We start from the raw sequence: 14,313 nt of genomic DNA, 5'->3' as shown, positions 1-14,313 counted from the left end.
CTGCATAGCAACTCCACACAGCAACACTCAGAACACTTTAGCAAAAACACAAAACAATCAAAACACCTTAGTAACTGCATAACAACACTCAGAGCACATTAGCAACCATATAGCAACACTCAGAACACCTTAGCAACCACATAGCAACACTCTGAACACCGTAACAACAGCATAGCAACTCCACACAGCAACACTCAGAACACTTTAGCAAAAACACAAAACAATCAAAAATCCTTAGTAACTGCATAGCAACACTCAGAACACTTTAGCAATCACATAGTAACACTCAGAACACCTTAGCAACTGCATAGCAACTCCACACAGCACCACTCAGAACACTTTGCTTGGTAGAAATGTTTACTGTAATCATCACTATTAATAGATCTAATTATATTGTGAACACCCTAGCAACTGCCTAACAACTCAACCAGTATTTATAAAGCATATAAAGCATTCAAAACCACCTAAGTAAACCAAAGTGCTTTACAGAAGAAAAAAAAAAACACCCAGAGAACCCTAGCAACTGTCTAGTAATGACCAAACAACCACTCAGAAAACCATGATAACTGCCAAGTAACCACGTCAACACCCTAGCAACCACCCAGAATAGAGTAGCAACTGTCTGGCAAATCATACAGCAATCACCTTGGTCACAATGTCAACGTCTAGCAACACTTTTGCATTGCATATTCTAAGAACTGTCTAGCAACTATATAACAATTCCCTAGCAATCACTCAGAACATCCTAATAACTGCCTAGCAATGACCTAGGAATCACTCAGAATACCATAGATACTGCCTAGAAATCACATAACGGCGACAAGCAACCATCCAGTACACCCTAGTAACTGCCAAGCAATGACTTAGTAACCATCCAGAACACCATAGCAACTGTCTAGCAACCACATATCAGTGCCCTGGCAACCACCTAACACCATAGCAAACCCCTGTAATTACCCAGAACATCATATCAATACCCTAGCAACCACTCTATAGCAACCAACACCAACACTATACACTAATAATAATAATAATAATAACACCCTACACCCTAGCAACTTTGAAATACCACCCAGAATACCACAGCGAAAGTGTAGCAACCACATAGCAACGCCCTAGCAACCACTCATTGCACCATAACACCTTTGTAATCACTCAGAACATATAGCAACAAACTAACAAACCCCTAGAATACCAGAGCAAATGCCCTTCCAACCACCCACAACACCCCAACAACCACCTGGCAACAGCCTAGCAACCACCAGAATACCATAGCAGCACTTAATATTTTCTTGTCGCTCAGGTTAGTAACCGCCGTATCCGTGGTGATGTGCTTCTGCTGTCAGTGTGTGTGACTGTTATTAGAGTTAATGACAGTAAGCAGAGGAAAGCGCGGGGTTAATTATTGAGCTGCTGATGTCAGAGGAGCTTAACGAGCCTACAGTGATCCTGAGGCTGAATGTCCATCCATCCGCAGCATGACACACCAACACCATCAATAAAAAGTCTTCATACACTTAAAAACATCTGAATGGTATTTGGTAGATCACACAAAATTAATTTGAAGCCTATCACCTGAGCATGTGACTGATGTTATTTTAAGTTCATTGATATACTTTATTATTTTTTTTTTGTTATTTTAAATTAGATTTTATTTTTTCATTTGAAAGTTTGTGGCGTTTTTGTAATTTTACTTATTATTACTGTTTTTTTATAAAATATGTCTGTATAGTTTTTTATGCTTTATTTTAATTTTTAGTTTATTTAGTTTTAGTTAATTTAGTACTTCAACTTCAACTAAATGTAAATAAGGAATGGACAAAAAATGCTGAAATAAAACAGGTTGAAGTTATATATAATGGTTTTAGTTTTAGTTAACAATAATAACCCTTGTCCCAGGTTCATAATATCTACTTTTATATTGATTTAAACATAAAAAATAAATAAAAATGGTTTTGTTTGTAAAGTGTGTATATGCATTTTATTTTAAATGTGTGTTTTATGGTTTCATTTTAGTTAGCTATAATAACCCTGTTTGTGCATCTCTATTTACAACAAATGACTCTTGATTTGACATGTTATGGTCTAATGAATGACATTCAGACATGTATAAGTGTGGCTGAAGTAAGCTGCAGCACCTGAAGGATAGTTATTCTGAGTGTGTGAGGCAGCGAGTCTCTGGATGGCTGTATTGATTTGTTGTAGAGTTTTTTGGCAGACTGGTGCCTGTAGATGGAATAATGGGAACTCCTGAGAAATAACAAATAAGAGCAGCAGAATTGTTCACTTAACTAAACACATCGATCACTATCTGGGAATCAGGAGACCCGATGAAATCCTTCACCGTCTCCTTACCACATCAGCGGATTTGCTTTTCTTCAGAGTAAATCTGTGGAAAACATACAGCAGTTCAATACAGGACAGAAATACAGCATCTGACTGTGAAGACGACAGATGTCTGACCGACACAGAGACGAGAGATTTACAACACTGATTTTATTATATAGTTATATAAATGAATAACATCATCAATCAGTCAATCAATAAAATGTGACATTTACACTAGTGATTTTGTTTATTGATTTATAATTGTAAACTATTCTGAAATTGTTTTTAATAAAACAAAAAATAAAACTCTGAAACTTAATTATCAATGTATTGTTGATAATGATATGTTATTTACTTATAAATAGACCATATTCTCCTGTAAAACAAATCACAATAAAATAAATGATATATGAAGAATATTGGCTTTTAAAAAGAACTTACTGTACTTTTTTAATCTGTGGTATCAGACTGAAAAATAAATCATTATTTTAAAAAATCTGTGATATCAGGCTGAAATAGAAAAAAAATACTATTTAGTTCAAATCACCATCAAGGATAACCAGAAACAAAAAGACACAAAATATCAACCAGCGCAAAACTCACCAGCATCGTGGATACTGTTACTCTTTCTGTTATTTTGTGGTCTGTAGATACTCCAGTCTCATGAAAATACGAATCAATATGCATTTTTATTTTTTTTACCTGCGGTCCCACTTTATATTAAGTGTCCTTAACTACTGTGTACTTAAATTTAAATTAATAATTTGGTACAATGCACTTATTGTGTACATACATGTTTTTACATTGTACTTATATTTTAAAAAATATAAGTACTATATATTACTATATGTATTGTTATATATATATTGTTAGTACATCTGTAATTACTTTCTGCAATTACATTTATAATTACACTGTTGAACCATCCCTTACACCTTAACCCTTAAACCTACCCATACTAGAAAACCTGCCCCTAACCATACCCATATCCCACCCCAATAGCAGAAAAAGTGTTTTGCAATACAATATGACCACAATAAATACATTGTACTTATTTTTTGATGTAAGTACATAGTAGTTAAGGCCACCTAATATAAAGTGTGACCTTACCTGCTATTTATACGCAGAAACTGATTTTGGCGTGCATACGGTACGTGTTTGACATGCATATAATACACAGTTTTGTCGTGCATATGATAGCTTACGCACTTTGTTGGCGTGCATATAATACGCAGCTACCCCACACTCCTAAACCTACCAATTGTGTATCATATGCACGCCAAAGTAAATTTTTTTAGAAAAAGAAAATTGTACCATGAGATCGGGTTACACAAAACGATAAAACAGTTCATAATGTAACGCATCCATCAGAGTGAATCACACTTCAACACAGCGGGAGATCTGCCTAGATGTCCGATAAATCTCTGCCTTGTTGGAGTTTCTCAGTGGTAAATCTGTTATTAATATTCTTCTGTGTCAACCACATGAGAGTTTGGCTTTAATTCGGCTCATGTTTTTGTAGAAACTTTCTATTTCCGTGCATTCGGCCTATTTAGTGCAACGTTTGGCGTGTTTGTGCTGGAATGGGAACGTGAGATTGGATTGAGCTCAGAGTGAACGCCACACTATTACGCCAACAAAATCAATTAAGCTGAACGCTCTTATTAGCGTCAGCAATTCAGCTATTGATCAGCGTATAATTCCACAGCTTCAAAGGAGCTACAGTACTGCATATACAGTTCCCAATAAAGTGATTAGCATGCGATTCATGAACACATCTCTACAGGAAAACCAGAGCAGAAATAGAACAAAACCGTCTGTTCTGCTTTCCTGCGAGTGCTAATGAGTTTTATTGAATGTAGCCGGTGAGTCAGACCGAATCTCTGCCGTTCATAACGATATGAACAAGAGAACTTCAAAGCAGCAGGTCGCTCGAGGTCCGTGGATTTAATGATGTCTCATGTCGTCCGGACAGCGGAGTTCAATCTCCTTCCTTCTTCCGTTGCTCTTTTTCTCCATCTTGATTAGGAATGGGCTTCTCTTCTAGTTAATGTTTCTCTGTATTCCCGGCCTCCTCTCTGTTCAGCATCTCCATCACTGACCGTCTGATGTATATCGAGCACAAAATGGCATTTCCAATCCGTTCGGCTGGATTTAGGCAGATGCCGGGAATTTTCAAGTCTGCCTAAAAAACAAACGCATCATTCAGAATTTGTTTCACTTAGTAGCAAGTAAACTAGATCTCTATGAGCTTTCTGCACTTATTACTGGAGTTTGATCAACTTTCAGATACACTATTGTTTAAAAGTTTGGAGCCAATAAAATTTTGTAATGTTTTTGAAAGAAGTCTCCTCTGCTCATTAAGACTGCATCAAAAATACAGTAAAATTGGTGAAAAAATATTACAATTTAAAATAGCTGTTTTATATGTGAATATATTATACAATTAAATGTATTCCTGTGATCAAAGTTGAATTTTAATATAAAAAATAAAACAAATAAAATTGTACTATAGTGAAAAAATAAATTGCAATGCAATAAAATAATTAATACATTTATTCCTGAGATGGCGAAGCTTAATTTTCATAAAAAAACAGACTATGGTGCTAGTGACACAAAACAAACACCCCCCCCCCCCCCCCCCCCCCCAGAAATTCTAAAGAAATGCAGTGAAATACAATGCAATAAAATAAAACAAAAATTATAATTCAATGAAATAACAGAAATTGCAATGAAAAATAACATAAATTGCAATGCATAGCAATAAAACAATTAAATAAAATTAATAATCCTGTGATGCGCAGCTGAATTTTCAGCATGATTACACCAGTCTTCAGTGTCACATGATCTTCAGAAATCATTATAATATGTTGATTTGATGCTATAGAAACATTTATAAATATTATCAATGTTGAAAACAGTTGTGCCGCTAAATATTTTTGTGGAAACTGTGATATATTTTATTTTTCAGGATTCACAGATGAATAGAAAGTGTATTTGAAAGCATTTATTTGAAATAAAAATGGGTAAAAACATTTAATCATCCTCACTGAATAAAATCCCATTTTTGAGCAAAAGTGTATAAATCATTAAATAAATTAAACTTAGTATTAAATGGGTGCTGGCTCTTGTGATAAAGCATGCTAGCAATGTTGACATTTCTGCTGTTCATCCATCATAAGAGCTGAATCATGAGCCTGTGTGGAGCATCAGAATGACAGCTGGGTCCCGGTCACAGCTGGCTGAAGGCGCTGTCCGCTGCGCAGCAGATGGGTCTGTCACATCCAGCCCGACGGGCGTCTGACCCTCAGCCCTCGCCGGTCCTCGACCCCTCATATGAGCCAGCGGGGTCTTAACGAGACGGGAGGGTCAGGTAGGATGATGTTAGTAGAGAGGAGTATGGTTATTGCCACTGATCTGAGACTAGTTTGTATGCAAGGAATATTGGCAAAGCATCAATACAAAACACAAAAACAATGACAGAAAAAAATGGTCTGTTGTAAATAACAGAATTTACAATGAAATGCAATGCAATAAAATATTGGCAAAGCATCGATACAAAATACAAAAACAAAGAGTGTTACTAGTGGGAGAATTTGCAATGCAATAAAATTAAACAAAGCAAAAAAAAAAAAAAAATAGCAAAGCATCAAGGCATCCATACAAAAAAATGACAAAAATAGTACAAATAGTTGCAAAATAACATAATTTGCAATACAACGAAATACACTGCAATTGGCAAATTATTAATACAAAATACAAAAACAATGACAGAAAAAATGGTACTGATGTCAAAACAATTTGCAGTTCAATGCAATGCACTAAAATATTGGCAAAGCATTAATACGAAATACAAAAAGTGTTACTAGTGGCAAAATAACAGAATTTGAAATGCAATACAATGCAATAAAATAAAATGACAAAGAATCTATAGAAAAGGTAAAAAAAATAAAAATAATTAATAGTTGCAAAATAACAATTTGAAATATAATGCAAAACACTGAAATTGGCAAAGAATCAATATAAAATACAAAACAATGAGAGAAAAGATAGTACTGGCATCAAAATAGCAGAATTTAAAATGCAATGCAATAAAATATTGGCAAAGCGTAAATACAAAATAAAATAAAATAAAATAAAATAAAATAAAATGGCAAATCAATATAAAAACAATGACAGAAAAATGTATAAATTGCAAAATTCAATTCATTAAAACAATAAAAGAAGAGTAATAATAAAGAGTAAATGCAACGATGCAATGCAATAAAATATATTAGAAGATACAGAAGAAATATAATGCACTAGTCATGTGGACTAAAGTTGTGTTGTGTTTTTGAGCTCTATTTCAAGGTCTTCCTCATCAAGCTGATTCTTTTGTTTCACAGGATGTTCATCTGTTGCTGCAGAATAACAAGGGAAAGCAGTGTGAATGAGTGAGACAGATGTGCTTATTCTAATTAGTTTGTTTGTGTACAGACACATAGAAGTACAACACAAACACTAAAACCCATTATGATCAATCACAGTGATGTGAACACGACTGCCGGATCAATAACATCTCTGGCTTCTGCTGCTCTGATGTCCTGTAGACGCTCGAAGCTTTATAAATGGGACATAAAATCATAATCAAAGACACAAACATCATCTGATAACATTACAGCATGTTTATCCTGATCGACCGCATTCATTCTTCAGGAAAAGAGAAAATAACGAACAAATAAATAAATCAGTGGTTAATATCATCCTGGTACATACATTTAACAAATGTAATTTATGAAAAACATCAGGACACAGAATATTAAATCTCCATAATGAGTCTGCAATATGAAATTATGATCATTTTTCTCTGTATGATTCTCTAAAACTGAAAAGCATTTTCCTAATTTCCAGCAATTAGCTCTGTCCATAATCCCCAAAGTGGCCAATTAATTCTGCATGAATCTAAAGAGAAAAGAATCCGGGCCATTTTTAGCCAATCGTCTGGTTTTGGTCCGTCAGGAGGTTTCAGTCGATCCGTCTTAAGTCTTCATGAGCGCCTGGGCCGGCCATGGATTTAGTAAACAGCAATTATCCGTCCTCATGGCTGTTGATTTCATTTGTACGTCTGTTAGATTAGTTTTTAAACAATTTGTATTTATTTTTGTCTCAGTTAATAAAGCTTTGCATATCTTAAAAGCATGATTCAGTTCTTCTACATTTGGCCTTCAGTGCATGTTATTTGACAAACAGATTCTGAGGAAAATGTGAGCAGCGTTTGTCAGTGCAAAAGCTGCTGGATGAGAACGTTCAGCTGTATTACAAACATAAAATCACAATAAGACAGGAAAAACTATTGAAAAAGGCTAAATAAAGCTGAGGAATGTGTGTTGTTACTGGTTGCTAGGGCGTTGCTAAGGTGCCCTAGAAATTTGCAGTTGCCAAAGTGTCGAGGGAGGTTTTAGTGTGTTGTTATGCAGTTGCTAAGGTGTCCTGAGAGGTTTTAGTGTGTTGCTATGCAGTTGCTAAGATGTTGTTAGAGGATTTATCATGTTGCTATGCAGTTGCTAAGGTGTCCTGAGAGGTTTTAGTGTGTCGCTATGCAGTTGCTACAATGTTCTAAGAGATTTTAGTGCGTTGCTATACAGTTGCCCCAGAGATTGTAGTGTGTAGTGTGTATCCATTTGCAAAGGTACACCTAGAGTTTATAGTGTGTTGCTACGCAGTTGCCAAGGTGTCCTAAGATATTTTAGTGTGTTGCTATGCAATTGATAAGGTGTTCTAAGAGACTTTTCGGTGTGTTGCTATGTAGTTCCTAGGGTGTCCTGAGAAGTTTGAATGTGTTGCTATGCAGTTACTTTGGTGTCCTTAGAGGTTTTAGTGTGTTGCTATGCAGTTGCTAAGGTGCCCCTAGAGTTTATAGTGTGATGCTATGCAGTTGCTAAGGTGCACCTAGAGTTTATGTGTGTTGCTATGCAATTGCCAAGGTGTCCTGGGAGATTTTAGTGTGTTGTTATGCAGTTGCCAAGGTGTCTTGAGAGGTTTTAATGTGTTGCTATGCAATTGCTAAGGTATCCGGATAGGTTGTAATGTGTTGCTATGCAGTTACTTCGGTGCCCTTAGAGGTTTTATTGTGTTGCTATGGTGCCCCTTGGTAAGGAGCACTAACAATACTGATGCCTAACTTAAAAGAAACAACCAACATCAATTCGTTTAAATCAAACATACAGCAAAAAGAGCTTACATAATGCAGACTGCAGACAGGCTATAAACTCTCATTGCAAACCCTTCGGGCCAAACAACGATGGCATCCGTTTAACATTCAAACATTTGGAGCGTATTTGGTCGGAGGGATATTCAGCTCGTGATGAGGTCATAATTCCTGTGTAATGGCCCCGTCTCCAGTGTTCTGTGATTGATGGACCCTCTTCAGTTGCTCCAGTGGGCTTAATGGACAAGTCTCAATCCAAATTGCACTCAAGAGCTTTTGGAGGAGACCAAATGTACCGTGGATCGCTGCCAAACTGCAGCAGGTCTGGAGGAGCACTAGAGCTTTACAGGACGGCACACTTGATGAATACTGCGAACTGAGGTTACGTTTGACCGCGAGCGATCTCTGTTTCAACAGAATGAGGTGGTACAGCAGTCTATGCAGATGTACAACACTGATCCCATTATCTTTCACTTCATAAATCAGACAGAATCGCTGTGATCCTCTCAATGTCTTCAGAAAAAGGATAAAATCCTTCCATTTAATCTTTTGCTAACATCTCATAGTACATTATTTTAGCATGAACAATTCAGAACACCTAAGCAATTGCATAGGAAAGCAACCCTGCAACCATCCAAAACATCATAGTAACTGCATAGCAACACCCTGGTAACAACCCAAAACATCCTAGCAGCAGCACACAACATGCAACCACATTTAAGAAACCCCCTAGCAACCGAATATATCATGTGGGCAATCACCCAAAACTAGCAACTGCATGGAAACACCTTAGCAACCACATAGCAACACCCTGGCCACCTAAACATCTAAACATCCCAGTAGCAGCAATCATCCAAAATATCCTAGTAACTCCATAACAATACCCTGGCAACAACCTGGAAACCACATTGAAACATTCTTACAAGCACCCAGAACACAAAAGCAACTGCATAGCAACACCCTGGCAAGAACACAAACCATCCTAGCAACAGCACAAAAATGCAATATTCAAAGATTCAGTAGATTTTAGCAACCCCTTAGTGACCAAATGGAACACCCTGGAAACAACCCAGAACACTATAGCTACCACCTTGCAAGGTACTAACAACTACTCAGAACACTTAAGCAAATGCATACACCCTGTAACACGCTGGCCACCATCTAAAGCATTCCAGTAATGGCAACCATCCAAAACATCTTGATAACTGCATAGCAACACACTGGCAACAACCCAAATAATCCTAGCAGCAGCACAGAAATGCAACATGCAACTACTCGATACATTTAGCAAACACCTATCAAACAAACATTACACCCTGGCAACCACCCAAAACGTACTAGTAACTGCATAAACACCCAAACAACCACATGCATAACAACACCCTGGCAACCACATAAAACATTCTAGCCACTGAATAGCAACACCCTAGTAACATGTTAAACAACACTCAAAACACCTTAACAACTGCATAGCAATGCCCTGGCCACTATTCAAAACACCTTAGCAACTGCATAACAACACCCTGGCAACCACCCAAAACATTCTAGCCACTGAATAGCAACACTCTAGTAACATGTTAAACAACACTAAAAACACCTTAGCAACTGCATAACAACGCCCTGGCAACCACACAACACATTTAGGTCAAGTGACCCAATTCCGATTTTTTCCTCCCATGTGGCACAGATCAGATATGGCCCATGACCGTGTAAGCAGGAAAAAATCGCATGGATTCCGATATTCTCCGATCGGTTACAGGCCTCATCCATATGTGGAAATAAATCAGATATGAATCGGATGCATTTGTGCCTGCCATGTAAGTGGACAGATCGGATATTCCCCTGGAAATGCGACACCTAGGTCATTGAAAAGTGAGTTTTTTAAAACATTTCGTGCTACAGACATACCTGTAACAAATGAAACATCTCTAGTTGAGTAGCAGAGTATTAATTTTGTTCGTTTGTGTTCAATAAAAGGCAATCTGATGCTGAAATGTGTTCGTTGCTGTCAGTGACGGCGGCTCATGCACAGACAAGCACTCTGAATGTCTCTCAGAAACACCCATCATTTGCATGTGCTCATGCAGAGTTAATGAGTTATTGTTAAATAGAATCTGTGAATAGATTCAGTCTCACACACCATTACCCATCCTCTGTTTGTTCTTCTCTCTGTATTTATTAGATCTTCTCATGTGGGTTTATGTGTTATTTTTCTCAGATCTGTCAGATGGCGTCACTTCTTGTTCTAGTCAAAGTGACACAAAGCTGACACAAATGAACCCGAGTCACAGGAACACAGGAAAAATTACGGAAAAGTTGCTTTGGATAATATCTCGATATAGATGAACACAATATAAGAATAAAATCAGTTGATGACTGATATATGACTCAGATACAGTATATCTATAAAAATCAGATATTAAATAAATAAATAAAAATGAAATACAATTTTATATAACTGATTTTCCCCCACATATTCTAACATTATTTACATTAAACTATCTTACTAATATGTGCATTTTAACAATTAGATGCACAAAACAAAGATTAAAATAAATTTTGACCATTTAGATCACTAAAAAAATCAATAAATGAAAACATTTGTCATAAGAAATTGCTGGTAAATTTCAAATAACTCATTCAACTAATTGTGAAAGGTTCTGGTTGTATTTGGCATTTTCTTGTAAAACACACACCAATAATCTTTGTTTTATTTACAACTTATTAGTAATAATATTAAATAATTAAATATACATTTTTTTTAAAGTTCCCAAAACAAATTTGCATGAGTATATAGGCATAAATAACAAAAGCAATTATAAATATTACTATTAATAAAAAAAAAAATCTTAATGCATAATGATTTATTTTTGTATTATATTGTTTTATATTTATTTTTGTATTGTATTACATTAAATATAACCATACAAATATTGTATCAGTCAATCTCTAAAGTAGTTGCAAACCTTATTTTATTGTGGACTGTAGTATGTTTATGTCAGAGCTGCACTTTAAATGAAAGAAAATATAAGATGCAATACTCACCATTCAACAAAGACCTGGCAACCCGAGTGTCTGAGGTTCTGGTGTCCAGATCGCTGTAACATCCATCCTGACTGAAGCGTGTGGCGCTGACCCGTGAAAGCCCAGAATGAGGATTACACAACATATCTGCGCTCTCACAACCCTCGAGGTCTCGGCTAAAGGGATTCAGTCTTCCTCCCTCGGTGTTCCTCGCTAACTGTACAGTTCAAACAGTGGGGATGTGCCTCTCTAATCTATTTACTGGCCTTTGCTGGGATCAAAACGAGGATCATGCTATGAGAAGTCAGCCTGGGCCTCTCCAAAGAGGATTTATGGTTCGGCATCTGGGATTTTGATCCAAAAAAATAAATAAATAATGGAATGCATCCAATTGCTGGCTACTGAGGATGAATGTCATAATTTAATAAAGTTATATTGAGTTTGCATCTGATTTAAGACATTCAGTGCATCAGTGTAACACTGTTTATGAGGAGAAAAGACACTGAATCCAACCTTTAAAGAATGCATTCAAGAACTCTTTTCATGTTGAATGTGAACAGCCATACAGGCATATTTACAATGGATATTTATTAACTTACAATGCTTCTACATGTGCAAAACAAACAAAAAACCCCTTAAAGTAATTAATTTAATTTAGCTTTAAATAACTTTATGTTAATGCAACAGTGTACATTTTATTTAATGCAACAGCGTAATGCCGTTTGAGAAAAAATAAAACATTACATTTCAAGAATACATTCAAGAATACTTTCCATTCTGAATGTGAACAGCTAAACAAGTGTGTTTATGATGGATATTCATCAAGTGTTAATGCTTTTCCATGTGCAATACTTAATTTGCTTAATTAATTCTTAATTTAATTTAATTAATGCATCAGTGTAATGCTGTTTATGAGGAGAAAGTCAATGAAATCTATCAATATTTGAGGAATACATTTGAGAAAACTTTCCATTTTATATGTGAACTGCCAAAAAAAGTGTATTTTATGATGGATATTCATCAAGTTTTAATGCTTATACATGTGCAATGCTTAATTGACTCAATTAATTTAAAGTGCCCCTATTATGGATTTTTGAAAATTACCTTCCATGCAGTGTGTAGCACAGCTCTAAGTGAATGAAAACATCCTGCATAAAGTTATTTTCTCTCTAAAGAAAGAGTCGACTCTGAATCACTGAAACGAGTCGTTTTTAAAACAAATACCTAGCCGTTTCATGTTGACGTCAACATGAAAAATGCCCACTTGTTGCACACACAGACCTGGGGAAACTTGATTTTCGCGTTGGTCTGAATGAAAATGCAAATTCATTCTTTGCCACTAGGTGTCGCTATTGGAGCGTTAAAAGCTCACAAACACTGCTTTAAATGAAATCGACCAATCACCGCAGATTAGCGTCACGCAAAGGAGGGGTCTGGAAAATGAATCGTTTGGGAGTCGTTGAGCAAATGAGGTAAAAATAAATGCATATTATAAGACAATGAAAGTATTTTTTTGACCTTGCATGCATGTCCACCTGTTGTTGGGGACGCCCAAAACCAAAATATGAACCTTTCATAACCCATAACAGGGGCACTTTAATACATCAGTGTAATGCTGTTTATGAGAAGAAAAAAAAAAACAGTGAAATATATCTACAGTTCAAGAATGCATTTAAGAACACTTTCCATTTTAATTGTGAACAGCCAAACAGGCATATTTATAACAGATAATTTGTTCTTAATTGAATTGAATGCATCAGTGTAATGCTGTTTGAGGAATGAAATCCATCCAAATTTCAAGAATGCACTGAAGAAAAGTTTACAATTTGATTGTGAACAGCAAAACAAGTGATATGACTGATATTCAACAGGTGCAATGCATGCTTCTACATGCACAATATATATATATATATATATATATATATAACAACTTGCTTTATTGATTTAATGCATCAGTATAATACCATTTATGAGGAGAAACGTTTTTAAGAATGCATTGGAGAAAAGTTTTTTTACGATGAATATTCATTGAGTTTCAATGCTTCTAAATGTGCAATACTTAAAAACCTGCTTAATTAATTCTCACATTCAGCAGGGAATGACAAGCAGACCTTCATCTAGAAACAACCTTTAGCTTTATTATCAGGAGAATCCAGCGGTTTATTAATCTACTGCTTTTTATTACAAATGACCTTTCATACCAGTAATATCTTAATTGCTTAATTAAGTTGGCCTACAAACCTGCAACAGTAAGCAATATTTATTAAAGATCAGCTTAAAAAAAGCCTTTCTCTGGCACACAATATTCATTCTTTTCTTTTTTAGGCTTAAGTACTGAAGCAAGCGCTGTCAAGCTTGGCCTCAGGAGCTGATGAGCTCTCGCATGCAAAATCTGGAGTGACTTAAAGCTCTCGACTAGATTATAATATTATATAAGCACTCAAACTTTCAGAGTCTTCCTTCTAGTGCGGATTCACACACGAATCGATCAATAAATCAACAAGAGGAAAAACTTTATAAAGAGATTTGACTTCAGTGACCTTTAGATGATTTATTCAAAATCCGCTCTAGAATAACTAACGCACAACAAACAACATCTGCTTTATGTGTTCAAATATAATCATAAAAACAATGCATGATGTGCAGAAACAAGATGATGACCCATAATGCACCACTAAAAGTTATCTGACTCCACGTCACCTTCAGATGGTTTTACGACTCAATGGAACAATTAGGCGCTAATCGCTGTGCGTTAAAGGTAATTGATTTTTTTT

This window comes from Barbus barbus (genome assembly GCF_936440315.1).
Source record: "Barbus barbus genome assembly, chromosome: 7".
Classification (NCBI taxonomy): Eukaryota; Metazoa; Chordata; class Actinopteri; order Cypriniformes; family Cyprinidae; genus Barbus; species Barbus barbus.
This window is presented reverse-complemented; position numbering follows the sequence as displayed.